This window comes from Sarcophilus harrisii, chromosome 3 (assembly GCF_902635505.1).
Source record: "Sarcophilus harrisii chromosome 3, mSarHar1.11, whole genome shotgun sequence".
In the NCBI taxonomy this organism is placed as follows: domain Eukaryota; kingdom Metazoa; phylum Chordata; class Mammalia; order Dasyuromorphia; family Dasyuridae; genus Sarcophilus; species Sarcophilus harrisii.
The window spans coordinates 506,390,761-506,414,964 of NC_045428.1; the positions used below are offsets into that span (position 1 = coordinate 506,390,761).

The window sequence follows — 24,204 nt, forward strand, 5'->3', positions numbered from 1 at the left end:
TGTAATATAAGGAAAATACTATCTGTGGTATTTAGTTAAAAGGGTTATCGTATGGGTCAGATGGGTCAATATATGTAAACCTTCAAGTTTGTAAATGTCAGCTATTAGGAGTAGCTTAAATTTTGAAAATGTATATCAGAACTCATTGCAGTGTCAGTGGTACTCTGTGTCAATCATAATCAAGGAGGCTTATATGTAACAAATTAGGAAAGGGACATTTCTGAGAAAGCTTGGAAGATTTGTATCTACCTATAATATAAAGTAAGCAAAATTGAGAGAATAACATTTATTTTTATTTTATTTTTTTGCTGAGGCAAATGGGATTAGTGACTTGCCCAGGGTCCCACAGTTAGGAAGTATTAAATGCCTGAAGCCGTATTTGAACTCAGGTCCTCCTGTGCTCTATCCACTATGCCATCTAGCTGCTCTCAAGAGAACATTTAACAACATTATAAAGACAAACAACTTTGAAAGACTTAAAATTCTTGTCAACACTGTGATAAACCATGAGCCAAAAGGACCTGTAATAGCAACTTAAATTCTACCCACTGCCTGAGACATGATGATGATGATGATGATGATGATGATGATGATGATGATAATGGACTCAAGATAGAGAATGAATACTTTTTGTACATGACCAATTCAAGAATTTCTTTGACTTGACTATGCATATTTGTTATAAGATTTTATTTTATTTTCCCTCCTTTTCTTTGATGGGAGAGGAATTGGAATGGAAAAACAGATTTTTTTGTTCAGTGAAAAAATATTTTAAAGATAGGATATGGCTAGCAAAATTTAAAAATGGAATATAAGAAAATGAATTTGCCAACCCTGAAGATGTTCAAACAGACTTTGGATGAATATTTGCCTAAAATTTTATTGAGGACACTAATTTAAGGTTTGTTTATACCTAAAAAAAATCAAAAAAGACTTTAGTACTGTTCTGGATTCTCTCCTTCATTCTTATTGCTTTTACTTATTTACTCCAAAGACACACACACACACACACACACACACACACACAGAGTCAATGAGCATTTAAGTTAACTAGTCTTTATTAATCACCTACTATATACCAGATATTATGCTAAGTGCTTACTATGCCATACCAAATAAAAGCCTACACAATAAAATGCTATCAAAAATACCATTCTGCTGCCCCAAAACCTAATTAGTCCTGTGAAATGTGTTGATAAGGTTAAGTAGTAGCTGCACTGGACTGTTTGAAAAGTCATCACATTCCCTGGGTAATCATCACCAAATTGCTGGGAGCTTACATAGCCTTTAAGGGTTATAAGAAGTCAGAGATATCTGCAAATGTTCAATACTTTTATTTAGGAAAGTAACTGGCTAAGTGCTTGGAGACAGCAGGCAATTAACCTGAAATTCCCTCCTGCCAATAAAATGCCCCAATGATGATGAGATACATAGATTCATAACTTTGTGCTGAATAAGTATGTGGTCCCTTGGTGAGGTATCAAGGAAGAACCAGGCAAATTTAAATTTAGAAGTTTCCCTCATTTTAAGGAACAATTGCAGTTATCATTAATATTTTATAGATCATCTCACTTAGTTTCCCTAATTAAACCATACTTTACATGTTGCTAGATTTATTTTCCATCTTTAGAAATCTGCTCATATACATTTTTTCACTCAAAAATCTTCAATGGCTCCCTATTGCCTATTTGGAAAAATCTGAATTTCTTAGAATTCAAATCTCTGCCTGAATTAACATCTTTATGCTCTTCCAGTCTTGTCTCATACTATTTCTCTCCACTTCAGCTAACCTGGATGTCACTATCTCTCATGTACACTTCCCCCATTCTTTGGATCATTACTTTTGATAATACTGGTTTCTATAATGATATCATGCTCTTCCCATTATCAATTCACCCATTGGATTCCATCAAGTTCACCTTAATTGCTACTGTATTTATGAGTTCTTTTTTTCATTTTTTTTTTTGTTTTCTTTTATGAATCTAGTTGAACGTGTAATTGATTTGTGATTAGTCTGGTGTAAGGGAATCCCTTCTAGGAGGACAGAGGGTTCTCTTGTTAATCTTTTTTCTCCTTTTCAGTAGCATTTTATTTTTCCAAATGCACACAAAATTTCAACATTCACCTTTGGAAAGCCTTGTGTTTCAATTTATCCCCTCTCCTCTTCCCAAGAGAGCAAGCAATCTGATATAGATTAAATATGTGCAGTCTTTCAAACCTATTTCCATATTCATCATGCTGTGCAAGAATAATCAGATCAAAAGAAAAAAAACCACGGGAAAGAAAAAGATAACAACAAACAACAACAAAAAGGTAAAAATGCTATGCTTTTATCTACATTTAATCCCCATAGTTCTCTCTCTGGAAGTGTATGACACTCTCCATTCCAAATCTATTGGAATTGCCTTAAATTTCCCATGAGTTCTTTTCTTAAATTCTTCTAACAATAATTATCACTTAAGTTCCTCCTTTGCCCACACAGCAATTTGCTAATATTTCTTAAATGCATGCATCCTTTAAAAAGAATAATTATCTGGTATGTGCTACATTTATATACCAAAATATAAGTCCTGTGGTTGTAGGTTACTATATTTTAATGAGCCCGTTATAATTGAAAGTAAAATTGTAGGTAGGCAGACTTAGGATGCATATGCCTAAAAATGCCTCCAAAAGTAAATTCACAAATGGACTGCCTCAGAATATATTGTGCCCCCAATCAAATGGGATCTTCAAGTAAAGCCTGAATGGCCAATTTTTGAAATTCAGTGGAGAAGATTCCTGATTTCTTTCCTTCCTCTCCCAGTTCTGCTGCTGACTAGCCATAATTCTCCAACAAGCCTGAGCTGCCTTTTCACCCTTAGAGATACCTACTTCTCCCCTTCAGCCTTTTCACCCTAGAAGATTTCTTTGACGTATGGTCTTCTCTACTCACTAGTAAGTTTATACAAGAAGATTGCATATTACTACAAAATCGAGTCAATGAAATCAAAATCACAGAGATAAGAAATCTTAGATCCAGGTTTATTTTATTTTCAAATGTAGAACAAGCAAACAATAATCATAGCTCAAGATTATAGAAAAACTGGCTGCCGGACATTTTTTTGGTTTGCTCAACTAATAGGAGCCTCTTGCCATAAAGAATTGAAAAGGACTTCTGAAACCTTCTGATCTAACCTCTCCATTTCCCAGCTAAAGAAACATGGAGAGAAATAAACACAGACACAGTCACATACAACATCAATAACAGGAAGATCACTTGGCCATAGATGGCTATATCTAATCCTTTCTTGAAACTAGGTTTTGATAGGAGGACTTTTGTACACAACCCTTTTTCCAACTTCTACACAACCCTTGTTCCAACTTCTATGTTTTATAGTAGTATTGCATAGGATATTATATTAGAAAAAGCATGGAGAAGTGGTTAGAAAACCAGTTTTGATGTTAGGAAGTTCTACCACTTATATCTACTGTCTGGGAGATCCTGGACAGTCCCTTAATCTCAGTGCCCCAGGGAAATAAGAGGACCTGAGCTGTATTTGTAGAATGAATTCCTACACCTAAACTTTCCTATCCCAAAGAAGTAATAGATCTTTTAAAAATGTTCATCTTAGAGTTAACAACACAAATGATCTAATTACAAGTTTTATTCTAAGTGCATTAGATAACTGGCACATAAAAACACTTGATTGATGTTACGGCCATATATGAAACTGGATCACCTTGAAGGAAGGCCATTGGCCAGTGAAGAGAATAGAAAATTAGAAAGAGGATTTTAGGATAGTAGGAAACAAATTCTCTGATATTCTTTAGCAACTTGCACAAATCTCCAGGTCTCCTATCAACTGAAGTTGGTTAGACATATTCAGGAGCAGAAATTTTCTGTGGCTGAGTCAGCACCCAACAGCCTAATGTCTGAGTAGATCACTTAAATTATGGTTTAACTATGAGGCCTGGGAACTGAGAAGGGTTTCCCTTCTCTCTGTACTCACTATGGCTCTTTGTACCATGCTGCAATTGACTGAAGTTTCCATATCTGACACCCTTAAACTTTTTTTTTCTTTCAGCTTAGATGATTTTATTCATCTCATCAGTTTAGATCACTTACTAACAACATATGTTTACCAAACTGTCTTTTGCATGCTTTCATGCTAAGCAAATTCAAAAGAAATTGTAGGATTCCCAAAAGATTGTAAACTCCTTGAGCACAGAGTCAGTTTTACTTTGATGCTAAGTATAGTGTCTGGGATAGAGTTAATGCTTATAAAATATTTCTTTGGCCAATTTATTCCAATACACCTATAATTTTCATGATCCAAACAATGGTCTCTAAGGAAGTTCTTTTATTGCCTAATCTCTCACTGGAGGACTGTAGGAAGCAAAGAAAGAAGACTTTTTCTGTTCAGATCTCATTTAACCTGCTTCCTAATTGTGTTGTATTTTCCATGTCACTTAAATTCTCTGGACCTCAGTTTCCTCTCTTGGAAAATTATAGAATCAGGCCTAATGATGAACCTTTAAGATTTTCTCTAGATATGGATTGATGGGCCCATGAAGCAGTGCTTCATGGTTCAAAGACTGTTGTTCTTGGAATAAAGTGACTTGGTTTTTAATTCAATTTTTGCAAATTTGGGGAAGTCATTTAACTCTGAGCCTCAGTTTCTTTGTCTATAAAATGGATATGATGTTGCCTAAGCTACTTGCCTCATATGGTTTTCATGAAGAAAGTGTGATGCAGAGCTTGAAATGTGATTTGGAATTAAATTCACCGGCATTAGATCCCAGTGGACCATTTTGTATTTACATTTTTCCCCTTCTCATAGCCTATTATAGAAATTTGCAAATAGGAAGACAATAAAAATTATTTGTTTTCATATAAATTTCACATTCACAATTCATTTCTACTGTTTCGATCTGTTTTCTAATTTGCAAAATGAGGTGACTGGATGAGATAACATCTAAATCTCTTTTACCTTAAAAGCCCACAATCCCCTCAACCATAAATTGATAATAAGAATAAAAATAATCCATCAAATTAGAGATTAAATGTTAATAACAGAAACTGGAAAAGGGAGGGAAATTTGCAATAATCATAGTTCATAGTCACATAATCTTTTACTTACAATATTTCTTAAGCCACTGCCAAATACTCCCTGAAAGAAAGAGCAAGTTCTATAATTCTCATCTTATAGAATTGGTAACTATTTTAGAGAGTTAAAGTGACCTAACGTGGTCCGGGAAGTGTATAGGGTTAGGTTTCAAACCCAGGTATTTTAACTGCCTACATATTTATACCTCAAATTCAATTGAAGTGAAAAGCTTAACTTAAGCAGGGTCCAGTGCTGGGTAAGCACTAGAGACATTAATTGTCTTGGGTATCTTTGGAGAAGTAAGTATGAGGGTGGGAAAGAGGAGAAATAAATGGGGATATGGCAGGAATATACAAGCCAGCAATCATCAACAAAACAGACACAAAGACCATAGCTAAAAGCATATGAGCACTTCCCCACTAAGGTCCTGGCCCCAGGAGAAGTTGTAAATCTCAGGGCTGCGGTTGGAATGAATTAAATATCACACCGTGAAAATCTTTGGTCTCACAGAGGGGAAAGTGCTCCACAAATGCAAGTCGTTATTATTGTATTTGGCCGTATACTCTCGGGTATCAGAGACTCTCTGGGGCCATCCTCACAATCCCCTCCCCAATTCCCCCCCACATGTAATGAAAATATCCAGACCTTTTGCAGAGCAGATCCTGGGAGCTCTTCTAGTGAAGTACCCATTGGAATGGCCACAACTTTACCAACATCAGGAAGACATATGCTCTGTACTTAATTGGACTATATGGATTGGTTTTCTTATTGGTATTACTGGAAAGTAGTAGGAGTGGATTTTCCAGAATGGGGCAGTAAAAATAAAAGTTGATTGATTAATTCAATAACTATGGCTAGGAACCAGCTTGTGCAAGTCTTTGAGAGGAAATGTATGGCATTCCCAAAATAGAGCCCATTGAATGGGTGGGTGTGTTTGTGTGTGTGTGTGTGTGTGTATATATGTATATGTAGCAGGGGGAGGGGATATAGTCTCTTTCACTTCCATTTCCATGCTGTGTGGCTCCCCTTTCATAATTATTTGACTTGTTAATGAACACACGTTTGAAAGTATCTACTAATACATAAAAGAGATGTGGAAAGGGTACCAGCAATAATGGATCATGGATGTCAACAGGTGAGACAATGATGATGACAACTAGTACTTATATGGCACTTTAAAGATAGAAGAGTTCTTATGAAGCAGGTGCTATTATCCATGAGGATGAAGAAAATGAAACAGGCAGAGATTAAGTGACTAGTCCAGCATCACACAGCTAATAAGTGATTGAGGCTGGACTTGAACTCAGATCTTCCTGACTCAAGTCTAGTTCTTTACTCATGAAGATACCTGTCTGCCTCTATGTAAGACTTTCCAATGATGTATTGCCTTATATTTACAAAGTGAAATATTCTATTTCAACTCTAAAACAACCCTTTGAGGTAGACTTAGAAATGAGTATGAATGCTTGGAATCTGGAGATAAGGGGGAAACAAAAGGATGTTTCTGAGACATCTTTATCACTTTATGCCTTTTTAGGTCATTGAGATATTAGATTATCACTTAGATCTTGGCTCCAAGAACCCTAAACCTCATTTGCCATTGAAACACTCTAACCACTTTTCAAAACCCAGCTCAAAATGCCTCTCTCTCATAGTGCCCTTGCCAGAGCCATAATTAGCAATTTTATATAAAACACAGGTAAGAAAACAGGAGATGAATTCTTACATCACAAACGCAGGTTAAATCCAGGAAAAAAGGTTTCATTGGGCAAGAGATCTAGGAACACTACAAGTCTACTTTGGGGGAATTATGTTGGTGTCAGGAGGAAAAGTGTAGAACCACGACACAGAAGTGCTTTCTTGGGTGTGGCCATGAAGGAATGAAATATCCAATCTGGTAGCTTGTTATTTGATGTGATTATTCTTCCCAGTTAGGCTTTAAGTTCAATTATTTTGACATTAATGGAAGAGGATAATTGGTGTTAGGACTTTCTATAACTAGGATTCTTAACCTTATTTATGCTATGGATCTCTTTAGCAATCTGGTGAAGTCTATGGGCCCCTTATCAAAAGCATGTTTTTAAATAATTGAGTGGTATGATAAATTACAGAGAAAATGAAGATATATTCCCATCCCTTTCCAAAATCACAAACTACATGACCTCTATCAACAGATCCCTTGGGATTCTTAGATACCTGTTTAAGATGACTCTAAAGCAACGTTGTGTTAGTACCAGTCTAGTTACAGATCTGGCCTTCTCTGATTCTCTCTGAATCCTCCAATGCCATGTCAGAAGAAATAAATTTTATTTTATGTTAATAATCCTATTCCCCCATCATATTTACTCAAATTTTAATTGTTTGCACATGAGTTGTTTACCTCATTAAACTACTGACAGTGTCATGAGGAAAGAAACCATATATCAACAATTTTCCTCTAACCAAGTGCCTATCATAGATCTTTACACAAAATAGATGCTCATTAACAGTTGTTGAATGTTTCTTGATTTTAGATTGGTTTTGGGATTTTGGAATTGGTACAATCTTATTTGATGGTTGTACTCAGTCATCAACCATGGTTGATTGAATAAATTTATGAATATTATGGTATATAATACAGTCTCTACTGTAAGGCAACTATGAATGATTTTGACCTTGGAGTAAGAAAATCTGAAATCTACTTCTGCATCTAGTTCACATGTATTACTCTTAACTTAGTGTTCCCAGTGACTTTCTAAATAAATTATTAATACATATTAGTAAAGGGAGTTTACATATTAAGTGTCCCTTGTACCATTGAAATCATAAGTCTTAACTCATCACAAATAGCTTCCACTAAAATCTACCACTGATGCTTCATTATAATGTGGAGATAATTAATGATTCTTGAAACTTATGTCAGAGAAAATCCTGATACCTCCTATGAAGTCAAAAAAACTTTGAGAACAGGCCCAGGCACTAAAATTGTTAGTTATATATTTGTCTAGTATGAGACAAATTTGAAACCAGTTCCTGTAGAATAAATAAGATTCAAGATTCAGATTTGGGAGTCTTAGAGGTCGTGGTTCATCACTAGATTGGCCATGGTACTTTGGAATTTTTATCTGCAGCAATTCTGTAACTCACAAAACTATTATAAAAAAGAATAGCAATACTAATAAAAGCATGAATCCTAGAAATGAAGCAATAATACGTTACATTTGTTGTATTTTATTTGTGTGAATTACATGATCTTATTTAATTTTAACATCAATCCTTTGAATTAGGCTAGGTAGGTATTTGTGCCCATATCTTACAGATATGTGTATTGATGTTGAAATAATCTGTCTAAAGTCATAAAATTAATAAATGGTATAGCTGAGGAATGATCCAGAAGTTAGCACAACCCAGAAAAATATTTTTTCTCAAATGTTTTTTACTCATAATGTTGATATGATGCCACAGTTTGTTCCCTGCTCACTTTTGTGCTTAATTCTGCACATTTTACTCTGTATTACTCAACATAAATCTTCTCCAGTTTCTCTGAACCCTGCCCTTTCTTTTTTTTTTTTGAAATGTAAAATGGACAACTTTAATTACATTAAATTTTTTTTTGTTTTTTTTTAATAGCCTTTTATTTACAGGATATATACATGGGTAACTTTACAGCATTAACAATTGCCAAACCTCTTGTTTCAATTTTTCACCTCTTACTCCCCCACCCCCTCCCCTAGATGGCAGGATGACCAGTAGATGTTAAATATATTAAAATATAAATTAGATACACAATAAGTATACATGACCAAAACATTATTTTGCTGTACAAAAAAAATAAGCTCCGAAATATTGTACAATTAGCTTGTGAGAGGAAATCAAAAATGCAGGTGTGTATAAATATAGGGATTGGGAATTCAATGTAAATGGTTTTAGTCATCTCCCAGAGTTCTTTTTCTGGGCATAGCTAGTTCAGTTCATTACTGCTCCATTAGAAATGATTTGGTTGATCTCGTTGCTGAGGAGGGCCTGATCCATCAGAACTGGTCATCATATAGTATTATTGTTGAAGTATATAATGATCTCCTGGTCCTGCTCATTTCACTCAGCATCAATTCGTGTAAGTCTCTCCAGGCCTTTCTGAAATCATCCTGTTGGTCATTTCTTACAGAACAATAATATTCCATAATATTCATATACCACAATTTATTCAGCCATTCTCCAACTGATGGACATCCATTCAGTTTCCAGTTTTTAGCCACTACAAAAAGGGCTGCCACAAACATTCGTGCACATACAGGTCCCTTTCCCTTCTTTATAATCTCTTTGGGATATAATCCCAGTAGTAACACTGCTGGATCAAAGGGTATGCACAGTTTGATAACTTTTTGAGCATAGTTCCAAACTACTCTCCAAAATGGTTGGATTCGTTCACAACTCCACCAACAATGCATCAATGTCCCAGTTTTCCCACATCCCCTCCAACAATCATCATTATTTTTTCCTGTCATCTTAGCCAATCTGACAGGTGTGTAGTAGTATCTTAGAGTTGTCTTAATTTGCATTTCTCTGATTAATAATGACTTGGAGCATCTTTTCATATGACTAGAAATAGTTTCAATTTCTTCATCTGAGAATTGTCTGTTCATATCCTTTGACCATTTTTCAATTGGAGAATGGCTTGATTTTTTATAAATTAGAGTTAATTCTCTATATATTTTGGAAATGAGGCCTTTATCAGAACCTTTGACTGTAAAATATTTTCCCAGTTTATTGCTTCCCTTCTAATCTTGTCTGCATTAGTTTTGTTTGTACAAAAACTTTTCAGTTTGGTATAATCGAAATTTTCTATTTTGTGATCAGTAATGATCTCTAGTTCTGCTTTGGTCATAAAGACCTTCCCCTTCCACAGGTCTGAGAGGTAAACTATCCTGTTGAACCCTGCCCTTTCATCATTTCTTACTTCACAATAGTATTCCATTCCATTCCCTGACCGTAATTTCTTCAGTTATTTCCCACTGATCAACACAACATTATATTATCATTTTAAGGGAGCAATGATGAAGAATGCTACTCACTCTCTTACTAGGGTGAGATGGACTCAGAGTAAAATGAGACATATCTTTTAGGAAATGGACAGTGTTGAACTTTGTTTGACTTGACTATATATATTTGATTTAAATTTGGAAGAAGAGAAAATAAATAATGTTAATTTAAAAAAATTAATTTAAAAAAGTAAAAAGACTCACCATAGTCCAAGTTCAACAATTAGAAAATTATTTAAATTTGCATCAATTGTCGGCATTTTTGGAAAGTATCATCCCAGTTTTCATAGAAGATAAAACTGAGCTTCAAAGAAATGAACTTCCACCAAGCAGATGCTAGTAAGTGAAAGCAGTAAGACTTGAACCAATGTTCAGCACCATTCTGCCTTCCATAAAAAAGGCAGTATGGATGTAACTAGAAATTTGCCTGCCCCACTGCTGATACAAAATGAAAGCCACAAAATGTATCTGGTTTCTTCAATCATTTTTTTCCTTCAGGGAAAGGTAAAATTGACATTGGATGTTGGAATACAAATTTGTGTGTAGAAAAGGACAACAACTCTAGGATATCACATCCTCAAGAGTGAAGTCACCAAGAGAATGTAGACAATTGCTATAACAGGGAGAAAGGACTACATGGGTAGAGAAGCTTGCCTGGGATACTGTTCTCTAGGGAAGGAGATCATCACTGGATAATATTCTATTTTAAATAATTACTCATGCTAACTAGGTGCTAAACTCTTTGCCTTTTGAAAATTTGCAACTGTTGTCAGTACTCTAAATTTTTGCACTCTGGAATAAGAGCTCTGTAAAGCACACATTATCAGTCCTGTTTTATAAATAAAGGAACATGGGTTCAGAGAGGGAAGGAAAATAGAGAATGCTCAGGCTTGGCCATATCCCCTTTGTTTTAGTTTTACTCAACCCCTTCTTCCCTGGACATCTCTCTAGTTACTTATAACTTGTCTAACTCCATTCTTCAATGATGGGCTTGTTCCCACTCTGTTGGACTGTCTTCTTGCCAATTATTCTGAATTCACAGCTGACATTACTTAATGTCCCCTTCTTTCAGGCCCCTTTCTCCAATTCCAATCTCCCATTTAAAATCTATGAATCATCTTTCATTGTACTCTCTGGAATGCATGATCCATAGGTGAAAAAACTTGCTTTCATCTTAAATATTTTCCTTTCTTATTCTTAATCTTTTGGCACTTACTGAGACTTTTCTCCCATCTTATGATATGGCATCTCTGGCCACACTTTCCAAAATTGGATGCACTTTTAATCATAGCACTAGACTCACTGACTAAAAGTAGAGAAGTTGGAATGCTTCTTAATATCCATTGCCATTTCTAGGTGGCTCCTCTACCCAAAAGACCCAGCAACCTCTATTGCTTTGAGGTTCCTTCAAGTTATATTTATCCTATCAAGAGACTGGTAGCTGTTATCATCCAGCCTCCAGGACATTTTCCTCCTTGCCTCAATGGTAGCTCATCCATAGACTTTCTTTCCTCCCCAAATCTTACCCTAATATTAGGAGACTTCAACATATCTATTCATAACTCTTGAAACCCTCAGCTCCATAGTTCCTTAATTAATGTTATTTCCCAAGTCCTATGCTTCTAACTACATCTCAATTACACAAAAAGATAGTTATATGTTTGATCTTGTCATTACCCACAAATGTTTTACTTCCATGTCACTCAAATTCCTTTATCTAGTTATAATCTTTACATCAATTCTTGATTTACAATCTCAAACCCTGTACTTTGTTCTCATTTTGACCACAAACCCCTCTTCTTCTCAGTGTTTTTCCCCAGGGCCTTTTGCCTTGGTTACATTCTTCTCTGACTTTCCTTATTTTGACCAGTGAACAGTTCAATAGAATATAGAGTTTCTTGTCCCCTAGGCTATCACTAATCTTGACCTACCAAATTTCAACCATGAATTATTCCCTCTAACCCTTATCCACTTTTTGCCAAATGAAGTTGGAGAAGATTTCAAATCTGTACTGGCTGGATCCAGTACAAATTTATGTTTTATAATATCAAATGGGTCATCAGTAAAGTAAGACAATCATTTTATACCTACCTAATTAACTCACTAACCCACTCAGTAATTTTTCAAAGCTTTTTATCTCTTCTCAAATTTTCTCTGCTTTTCTCTTATCCCACGTTTTCAGTTAAGAACTTTGCCTCATATTTCTATGAAGAAATTGAGGTCATTCCTTGAAAGTCTGGTCCTTTCCCTTATTGCTCATCTGACATCCCCCAGACACACCCAATCTCCTCCTTCATCTCTCTCTCATATAAAGAATTGACATGTCTATCCTTGCAAAACTAACATTTTCCTCTTGTATATACAAATAATCTTGTTTCATCTCATAGTTTTCAGATTATCCTTTCTGATGAGTCACACTTTTCATATTAATCTCCAATGTTTTTCTATCCACATGGTGTTTTCCCCTGTCTATAAAGAGGCCTAAGTTTTCCTCATCTTAATAACAAACAAATAAATGACAACAAACACTTGATCTGATAACCATCACCTTATAGCTCTCCTTCCTTTCTTGGCAAAATTCCTTGAGAAAAGCATCTACAATCACTGTCTCCATATCTTGTTCTCTCATTCTCTCCTGAGCTCAATGAAGTTTCATTTCCAATAGTATCCAACTAAAACTCCTTTCTCCAAAGTTACCGATAACATCTTTATTCCTAAGTCTAAAGGCCTTTTCTCACTCCTCACTTTTTTTGATCTCAGTATAGTTAGACACTATTGATCAGGCTCTTCTTGATACTCTGGTCTCTAGATTTTAGATACACTAATCTTTTCTCCTATTCTGCCTGTCTGACAACTCTTTAGTCTCTTTGGCATTAGCACACTGAAGTTATGATTCTATCTGTAAAAGTTAATAGCTGTGTGACCTTGAATAAGTCATTATACCTCTGTAAACCTCAGTAGTTACAACAATAAAATCCTTTATTACTACAAGGATTCATCCTCCTACTGGTTTGGGAGGCTATTCCATATAAGCAGATCATAAAGTCTTTCAGAATACCAATTTCCATGGGGATAGTTATTCTGCATTGATAGCAGATCATGAAGATGGTCTACAAAAACATAAATCAAGGAAGATTTTCTCTGAAACCCATAAATTCATTAAATTCATCTGAGAAATAAATAGAAATGGCACTTTTTTGCTGCTTAGTTCATAGTTTTGTGAGTACTAATTAAGTTAATGTATATGGGGATATTCTGTAAGCATACAATGCTATATAAACCAGATGAAGTATATGAGAAATTCAGAATAATCAAACTCAAAATTATGTAGGTGTTTATTTCATTCTGCTTTACTAATTCTGTTAGATTAACCATGACATAATACAAGGAGGAGAATGACTGCTAAATGGTCCATCTGATCAGATTTATAAAACTGATCATTGAAAGGAAGGCTAAGGAATGAACAAGCATTTATTAAGTGTTTATTATGTGCCAGGCTTCTGAACTAACATATTGGTGATGGAACTGCAAATTGGTCCCAGTGTATTAGATTATCAATTTGGAATTATAGAAAGTAGCTATTCCTACTTATTGAACCAATGATCCTAGGAAATAAAATATAGAAATATGTACCAAAATATTCCTCTCCATGCTTTGTTGTGGAGGCAAACAGCTAAAAAATGAGGATACTCATAATTTAAGGAAAGGCTAAACAGAACTGGGATCTAGGAAGATTCATATTCCTGAGTTCAAATCTAGTTGCAAATACTTGTAAGCAATGTAACCCTGAGCAACCCGATATTCTTTTTTGCCACAGTTTCCTCATCTGTAAAATAATCTGGAGAAGGAAAAGAACTCGGGTCATGGGAAACAGACATGACTGAAAAATGATTGAAGAAAAATAACCAATATATAAATGTAATAGAATATTATTTTGCAGTAAGAAACATCAAACTTGTGGAACACAGAGAAATAGGAAAAGATGATAGTACAGATAATAAAAGACAATACAGAATGGACAAAAGATAGATATACACAAAAAATGTAAAGCAAAGAATCACAGAAAGAGAACTGAACCTTGAGTGACTAAAAACAATAAATACTAAGAGAACAGATCATGACTCATGCCCACCTACTCTCAACAGTGAGATGGAGGGACTATGAAGATAGAATCTTATATGTGTTGTCAGATGTGCTCACTCTTTTTTTCTTACAAGGATATCCTGTAAGACGCATCTAGAATGGTGCCAGTAATATAGTAGATGTTGATTGAATAAAGGTGGAAGTGAGGAGGAAAGTATTGCTCGTCCTTCTCTCTCTCTCTCTCTCTCTCTCTCTCTCTCTCTCTCTCTCTCTCTCTCTCTCTCTCTCTCTCTCTCTCTCTGTCTTCTCTTTCTCTCTCTCCCTCCTTCCTTCCCTCCCTCCTTCTTTGTCTTTGTCTCTTTCTCTGTCTCTGTCTCTCTGTCTTTGTCTGTCTCTGTCTCTCTCTCGTACATACACACACACACACACACACACACACACACATACACACACATACCCCTCTCCAAAAAAAAAAAAATCCCCTAAAATCAGTATTACTTGGTAGTAGTTCAGAGGTCATCTTGGCTTTACCCTTTTATTTCACAGATGGAGACCCTATAGCCCAACAAAAAGAAAGAGCTTCTTCAAGGTCACAGACTTTACTGTTGTTGGAAACCTATTCCTGACTCTGACACATGGAAAATAATTATTGTTAATACATTTGATAAATATGAATAATAATAGATTCTGATACTTCCCACTGTGATATATATGTATATTTATATGCATGTATTTATGAACATATATGTGTATGTAGATATACACATATACATATTATATATCTAAATCCATCTATGTATCTATATCTATCAGAACTCAAAGGGTTGCTACAAAAACAACAGAAGTTTCTATGTATAAGTCTCTGAAAGAGAACTGGTTTAGTTCTTGTAAATCCTTCCTATATTCCAGCATCCATTGTCTTTCTTTCCATCCAGCAAAATTTCTCCTGATACACTTATTGATACAGTAGAAGAAAAGTATCAGAACCTACATTCACTTTGGCAATGGCATGATTTCATGGTTAGTTAACAGTGTGATAGGCACGGAGGAAGCCATGTAGCATCAACAACCACCTGAAGAAATCAATGAGATCTGTCTTCCCCTGTACCTAATGCAGCTCTCTCAGCCTAATGTCCTAAAGGGCAGGCTTTCTTTCTGCTGATAGCTTTATATTTTCTAAAAATGGTTAAAGAATGATATTGAAATAATGCCTGTACCATACCGAGGAAGTACTTTATCACTTTACTGGTCAAAAAAAGGTTTTTTGCTTTACAAACACATGTCACTGGATGGTCACAAAAATCCTGTGAGGCAAGTAGTGCAGACATTATTATTACTGTTTTGTATGTGGGAAAACTGAGACTCAGAGAGAAAAAGTAATATGTTTGTGGTTATACAGTTAAAAAAGAAGTAGAAGACAAAACTTCTGATTCTACATCCAATGCTTTCCTTCATTTTGTCCGAACTGCCTTTTGCATACATACTGAATTGTATCAAAGTTATTGATGTAGAGTCAAAAGAGACCCCCCCCAAACCAAATAATTTTTCAAATTGTGGAAATTGAAGCACATATTTAAGTGACTTATACAAAGCCATATAGATAGTAAGTGTATGCAGCAGCATTTGAACTTGGGTGCATTGACTTCAGTTAGTATTTTGCTTCATCATACCAAGCTGCCTCTTATATTTCTTTTGTGTGAATTTTAATGCATTTTTACCTGTTTTTGCCTTTGTTATTATATTTTATTAAAGGCTCCTAAAAATCAAAGAAGCACACTTGGAACTATAAAATATTGTGGTGGATGTAGTTGTGGTTGCCCTAGATCTGGACTTCCTTGTCACTACTCACCAAATAATGAAAAATAACTGTGGAATGTGTATGATAACATCATTGACAACAACAAGAAGAAGTAATGCCTGGAATTCAAGTATTATGATCTAAAAAATGTTGCTCATAATAATCTGGATGTAATAGTAATTCATAAAAAGTTAAAAACAACATTTATAATAGTCATAGCAATAATGAATACTGTTCAGCCCCACTTTATAGTATATACTATAAATCCTCAATATTCAATACAAAAATAAATACTAAAATAAAAATACTCAAACTACAAGAGACCTAAAGCAAGGAATGAAAGCCAAGGGAGACCAGTAAGAAGCTCTATCAGTGATAATGGCTTTATTGCTATTCACATTGTTATCAAGATATGTTCAGGGAACATTTGAAGGTGATATACACATTCCAACTCCTTCCTCAATTGTGGAAATCAACAATTTTATTTGTCTTCATAATGACCTGATAACTATATCACATAAAGTTCATATAATGGTTCTACTTCTCCAGCATATTTTTATATTTAATTTTATATGTTTCATATCAACTTTTATGTGGACAAAGACACAGAGACTGAGTCACAAGACAGACACACACACAGACAGAAAAATAGAAAGACACACAGAGACAGAGAGGCAATCAGAAACAAAGACAGACACATACAGAGAGGAGAGAGTCAGCCAGACAGCCAGAGAATCCATAATTCTTAGCAAAAGTCCTGGCAAATAGTAAATTCTAAATCAGTACTTGATGATTAGTTGAAAATTGATTAAAAATAATAAAATTAAGCTATCAAATTTCCCCAGAACTATTTCTATTTGATTCCCATAGATTATTAAGACAAAAATGACAAAAATCCTATATTTATCTAGTTCTTATGATTTATGAAGAACTTTATATATCTTATATCTTTTGAGTCCTACAACTACCATATAGAGTATATATAACTATGTTAAAGATGTAACTGTGGCTTGGTGAGTTTAGGTTGTTTTTCCATAGCAACGTAAGTCAAAAGTATGTTTGAATAAACAAGCATATAGATAAATGAGTGTGTGTTTTTGTGTACATAAAATTTTTTGAGTTACAAGGGAACTTTGAGATAATGTATTCTAATTCCTTTATTTTACAGATGAGAATAATGAATCCCCCAGAGGGAATAAAGTCCCAAGAATAAAGTGAGAAGCAGATTCGGAGTTTAGATCAAGGTCTTTTAACTTCAAACTTAGTGCTCCATTTTAATCCTTCCTAACACACCATGCTGCTATATAGATGTTTTGTTGTTAATAATCTTAAAACCAGATTTCTTTTTTATTTTGTTATTAATTGTTTGCTATTAATTTGTTCTATATTTTTCTCTCTTTAAATTAAAAAAGGACTGTTTTGTGATATTTCCTACTGGATAAAATTGTCAAATATCAATGTGATGACATATAATCTTTGGAGTGATTTGATAATTCATTCATCAACCACTTACTAGCTTATTTTATGTATTAAGCATTATATCATGTGGTATATTTTGGAATATGAGATTTAGATGATAACAGTCACTCTTCCCATGAGACTTAGAAATTAGAAAAAAAAAATAGATAAAGCTATCAAAATAACTTGTATTTCTAAAATGCTTTAGTTTTATTAAGACTTCAACAACCATGTGGATAGGGACTGGACCTATGATTTCATTTGAAAAGGAAACTTCCGGGTGAAGAATTTACCTCTCCTTGTGTAGGCTAGCACTTTCTCTGAAACTTATAGATTTAATAGAATTATTCAGAGTTCTGTGAGATAAAGTTTCTTGTCCAAGCTAACAGTCAGAATGGACCAGAAATAAGACGTGAATCTAGGCTCTAACCCTTTCATTAATCCATTTTTACCTAAAAACCATTGGAGTTGGGAAATAAAATTATTATTGTTTCAATTTTTAAGATAGGAAACTGAGGCCTATAGAAGTAAGTTGGGGATCTAAAACTGAAACATTAATCTCTTGACCCTAAATGCACACAGTTCAATGATATAATGGATAAAGACCTGCACCTAGAGGAAGGAGGTCTCTTTCTTAAATTTTTACTAAGTATGATAATTAACTTAGCTATATACCAAACTTGAGCAAAGCATAAGTTTCCTTAGCTTTAAAATAAGGGTAATTATAACATCTACCTTTCAGAATTTTAAAATAAGGATAATTATAACATCTACCTTTCAGAATTGTTGTAAGAATAAGATAATATTTGCAAAGTACTTTGAAAACTTTAAAACGCTTTATAATTTGGTTGTTGTTTAATCATTTTAGTCAAGTATGAAGCTTCATTGCCTCATTTAGGTTTTCTTGTCAAATATACTGGAATGATTTGCCATTTCTTTCTCAAGCTCATTTTAGACAAAGAAACTTGAGCAAACAGGATTAAATGGAATACACTAGTAAATCATACAGCTACTAAGACCAGATTTGAACTCAGTTGTTCACAGCATTATATCTACTGTGCCATCTAGTTGCTTCCATATAAATTTTAGTTATTAATAATAATTATTAACATAATGTTCTTTCCACTGATTAAGATAATAACACATGCAAAAAACGGCAGCTGACAAAAACTTGCACTCAATATATCCTAAGTAGCATTACATTTAATAAAGTTCTTTACAACATTTTTGGCTATAACCACTTAAAGGATTTCAAAAGCTAAAGAGCAATGGACATCTAAGCTTATAGACCTGGGCTAACAACTACAGAGAACAATATAATAGATATATAGTTGGAGGCAAGAAGGATATGGTCTTAAGAGACCCAAGGGACAAAGATTGCTCAGAGGTTTATGAAAGATCCTGTTACTTCTTTCCTTTTGTAAAAATTCAAACCTTCTAAGAAGAAGGTTCACAGGCTTCAATGGGAAAAAAAAACTCAAAGAAATAAACAACAACAAATAAAACCTTCTCTCCTCCCTCATTTTCCTCTTGTTCAGCAAATAGGACCTCAAATTTTTTCATTTCTTGGAATTTTCTTTAAAAGCTCTGTCTACATGTAAACAGAACCAAGCTCATGGCCCTGTGCATATACCAGCACGAGCCAAGTGGCAAATAGTGGAGGAAGTTATTGTCTGGCTCAGTCTTAACTCATCTCTTGGCTATTTGTAGAGCATTAAAGAAATCCCACAAAGAGTCAACATAGAGGCTCTTATAAGTTCACACAGCAAGACTAAGGACCTCAAAGGTAAAAAAGGAACTAACCTGAGTTTCCTTATATGATGTCTAGGGTTAACAAATTAGCTATTGTTTTTAAGAAACTGTGTTAAAAGTATACTTCAAGTCGTGCTTTCATTTAGACCTATCTAAAATTTCAATTCCATGCAATACAAATGTTTATTCAGTGCCTATGAGGAGGCAGTTTCATGTAGTCTAAAGATTGTTAGTATTAGATTGAGAACAGGTTCAAATCATACCTCTATTGATAGTCACCTGTGTGACCTTTGGCAAATCATTCAAAATTCATCTATAAAATAAGAAGATGTTACCAGATGGCTTCTAAAGTTTCTCCCAACTTAGAATCTATGATCCTTTGACCTTACTGCAAAACAATGTGCAAGCTGCTGAGAATATAAAGGCAGAATCAGTCTCTATCCTCCAGGATCTGACATTCACCTGGGGAAGATATATATATATATATATAAAATACACATATAAAAATACTCAAAGGAAATATAAAGTAATTTCCTGAAATAGGTCAAGAAAAGAGAAAGTAAAGCAGCATGATGGAATAAAGAGAGTCTTAATCTTGAAGTCAGGAAAGGTTATTTGAATTTTTCCTGTAGCAATGATGAACTTAGAAAAGCCACCTAGCTTCTAGGTTTCTAGCAGAACTTTCAGTTTTCTCATCTGTAAAGTGAAAGAATCCAACTAGATAGCCTCTAAGATCTTTCCAGATCAAAATCTATGATCCTAAGATATAAAATCATTGTAATATCACTAATATTAGATTGGAGCCATATTTAACTTTTTTATAGCTTCATATGTAACTTAGCACATACTAGTTTCATAAATTTAAAATCCATACTCAAAGTTAAAGTCATAAATTCAATAAGACAGTAATTCACTGACTTGATGACTTTGATGGCAGGCAGACTGAGACTACTATTATAAAACCTTCTGAACTTGAAATGGGTAGATGACTGTGGAGGGTGGATTCCATTTCAGTTTGTTTGGTGGAAAATTTATAGGGTCTTAGATATGGGAGAACCCACTAGTTTCAGAGGGAGGACATCATATCAAATGGAAAGTCAAATTCTCTAGAATGGTGTGTCTGAATTCATTTAGGGATGAGTTTCATGTTACTCAAATGATATGAAATCTAAATTACTTCTGCATATTTATACTGGGAAATTCAATTTGAAACAAGGTAAATATGAGGGTGATAAAAGAGAACTTCGGATGTATGTATAAGGTGTATATGTGTGTGTATGTATGTATGTATGCATGTACAAAATTATCTTTTGGGGTATAATGGTAGAGAGGAAGATGAGAACATATTGTGTCCCTGATCCTGAGAATCTGGGGTAGGGCCATCTTAAAAAATGCTTAAGCTGTCTGGTTGTATTTCTTATATGCTCTGTCAGGTCATATCAATCAAGTTAAGATATAAGTTAGGATGTTATAGGATGTGACCAATGCAATCCAAACCAATAACAAGATGTGTCAGCAGAAGTGTATTCCTGAGAATTCTGGGTAGATGAACTTAATTCACACTGGGATGTTGGGTGGGGAGAGGAGGCATGGGTTTTACTTTGTTCCAGTCTAATTTTTTCCAGTCTAATGAAAATTAAATATACACACAGAGAGAAGGTAGATAAGAGGACAGAGATACAGAAACTAACTGTTTAGTTAGAGACATACAAATAAAAACTATGTATGTATAGGCAGTTATGAGTTAAATTTCTGCATTTTAGGAGCAGGACAAAAGCTGTGTTGCAAGGGGAGAGAGGTGGAGTTTGTGAGACAATGTTTTCTCAGCAGATGTCAGAAAAGCTTCTCAGTGATAGTCTCCTCATACCCAGCTTCATGAGAAATCTTAGGAATACAGTTCAGAAATTAGGGGAGTGGCTTCAGGAAGAAGCCCTTTCTAACTATAGATTTGCTTTTCTTGAGCTTAAGGCCCATGACCTGAGATGTCTACAGATGAATTTCCTAACAGCAGGAGTGAAGGCTAGGTTTTAGAGTTATACTTATTTTATAGAAGTGGAAACAGAAGCCTACTGAAGTTAAATGACTTTCTCATGGATACACAAGATGTGAATCTAGGTTTTCTTTTTACAAGTCCACTAAAAGTTATAATAATTACACATTTATTCTTAGTAGAGTATTACTGTACTGGCTCTCTACATTCAAATCTCACCTTTAACTTTTACTACCAGTGAGATCTTGAGCAAATCTCTTTAATTTGATGTGATTCAGATTCCTTGTCTGCAAGATGAAAGGGTTGGTCTAAATCAGGAATAAGGAACCACTAGTCCATGAGCTGTATTTGACCTAAAAAAATCACTTGTATAATCAACCTCAATTCAATGAGTTGAAAGTTAGGTACAGTAGTCTCCCACAGCTTGAGTTCTATAACTTGATAATTTTGAATGGCCTAAGAATGATGTAATAAATATCCAAATAGTCCTTGGCAAAAAAGAGAAAAAAATTCCTCACCCCTGGCCTAGAAGGACATAGAGGGCTTTTCTATACTGGATATATGGAGTAATTCATTAACTTAATCCTAAGCTTCTAAAAACATCCCGATTTGTACCAGATCTGTATTAAATCATGGCAGAATTCTAAAGGCTTGTTCTTTCTTCTAGTTCTGTGTAGAAAGGTACAGATTAACTCTGAGGAAGAATGCCATAGAGGAAAAATATATTCTTTAAGATAAAGTCTCAGCATTTCTCATGGCAGCTTTGTCAACCAAAAGTAGCCTATCTTTATGAATCACATTTGCTGGAAAAAACACAAACAACCTTTGTCAAACAGAGCTTTTCAAAGAAGATACAACAGCAAAGTATAGCTACAAACCTACAGTAAGCTTCCAACCCAAGATATTCAATCTCTTTCTCCTCTCTCTCCTTTCTCCTGCCTCTTCTCTCCTCTCTCTCTCCTATTTCTCCTTCTCCTTCTCCTCCTCCCCCTCCTCCTCCTCCTCCTCCTCCTCCTCCTCCTCCTCCTCTTCCTCCTCCTCCTCCTCCTCCTCCTCCTCCTTCTTATTCTTCCTCTCTCTCTCTCTCTCTCTCTCTCTCTCTCTTCTCTACTTTCCTCCCCCTCACCCACATTCACATACAAAGTATAGGGAAGTGAGTCACTTTTTTTTAACTCATACATTTCAAAAAATGAAACCAAAAAAAATTAAAAAAAAGAATTATTGATCAGTATTGAGATATTTTGTGAGGAACTAGAAATTTCTGAGAAAGTCCAATATCACAGATGATTTTTGTTTTTGTTTTTGTGTACTTATCAGTTTGTATTCCTTCACTTGCTCACTTAATAGGAATGGTACACAAGAAGAAAGAAATCCAATCAGTGAGTCATATTCCACATGTATTTCCTCAATTAATATCCTAATTATATATATATTTTTAAGGAAAAACAATATTCCAGAGAACTCAGGACTCATATGGTAAATATGGTAATCACTCATGGTAAAGAGATAATCACTAACATACAACTTTCATCTTGGATAACCCAACAGCAGTTTAGTAACATTATATAAAGATTTGATTTTCATACATTAATAATATTATTGCAAAACAATTTTGGCAAGAACAAAGTTTTACTAGATTGATTTAGTCAAGTCTATAAAAAAATTATAGCATTACTGAGAAATAAAACAAAAAAAAAAAAGCAAAATAGCCCTGAATAGAAACAAAAACAAAAAAAAACTACTAAAACACAGACCTCCACTAGTAAGTCTATGAAAGAACAAGACTCCTCTTTCCCATTTTAACAGTGAGCACCAATGTTGTGCTTTCAAGTCTTTGAATTCAAAACTGAAGAACTGGTGGCCTGATATCATCAATAATCAGACACCGCCTCTCTAAATGAGAACAAACCAGAGTACCATTTCTTCCTAAACACATCATCCTGATCCCATCTACCATTAGTAATATATGTTAGGGATGAAATTTATGTGAATAAAGAATGACCAGCTGCTTTCACAAAGAGATTTTCAAGCAAGATCCCAAGCCATCAATAGTAATGAAAATGACCTGAAACTTCCAACATCAGGTTTCCAACAGCATGACATTCTGCAATCATATTCACAAAGAATAAATGAGCCTTTTTTTTTTTTTACCTTGGTTAGTTATGTCCATCATTGCCCAAGAAGGACAGAGTAATCTGGAGCCATTTTGTAAGGCAGCAGCAAGCAGAGGTGTTTATCCTGAGAGGGAGAGAGCATAAAAGACACTGAGACTTTGAAAATGATTGCAGTACATCCTGGTGATTCATGCTGTCAAAGTGGAGTGAATAGGGGAATGGAAGAGATGAATAAAGACTATTCAGGGAAATATTATATGAAAGTGTAACTACAATGCTTGGTAAAAAGCATGTATAATGATGCTTCAAATGTTTCTCTAAAAGAAGACAGAGGATGTTGGCTAGTTTCATTTGGTTCAATTAATGCATACTATGTTCAAGGAATTTTGTTATGTACTAGAGATTTAAAGACAAAAATGATTGAGATTCTGCCCTCAAGGAGCTTACATTCTACTTGTGAACTTATATTATTTATTTATATTTATATAATGTATATAAATATATATTATTTATATTATACATATAAATTATACATATTATAAATAAAAAATGATATGAGGATATCTTTTGATTGGTATATAAATTGGAGTTAAGTAAGGCAGAGCTGCATGAAATCATTAGCCTAACTCTGTCTTCTAGAGCCATCATTGTCCAGTGGTGGGACAGAATCAAGATGGCTGAGCATGACTTGAGATACAGTGGATGAACTTGGGGTCTTTGATATCTAACCAAGCTCCAAGTGCTCCACACCACCTGCTTCACCTGCCTTCATGGCCGTTAAAACAAATTGTTCTCATCTGCCCAATCTACCAGGGGAAGTCTTTACATACTTGGGGTAGACAACCCCCCCCAACTCATTGTAGAGTTTTAGACCACTTGGTTACCCTAAATGTTATCTATTTGT

General features: G+C 34.6%; 1 long non-coding RNA gene across 1 annotated transcript in view; it reads right to left on the reverse strand.

Moving 5' to 3' along the window:
- LOC116422633 overlaps positions 1-23,420 on the reverse strand; it is an 879,518-nt gene extending 856,098 nt beyond the window's left edge. Inside the window, exon 1 of the long non-coding RNA XR_004233255.1 lies at positions 23,338-23,420. This is a non-coding gene — a long non-coding RNA (uncharacterized LOC116422633). The remainder of the gene's footprint in view (positions 1-23,337) is intronic.
- Positions 23,421-24,204: the final 784 nt, after the last annotated feature.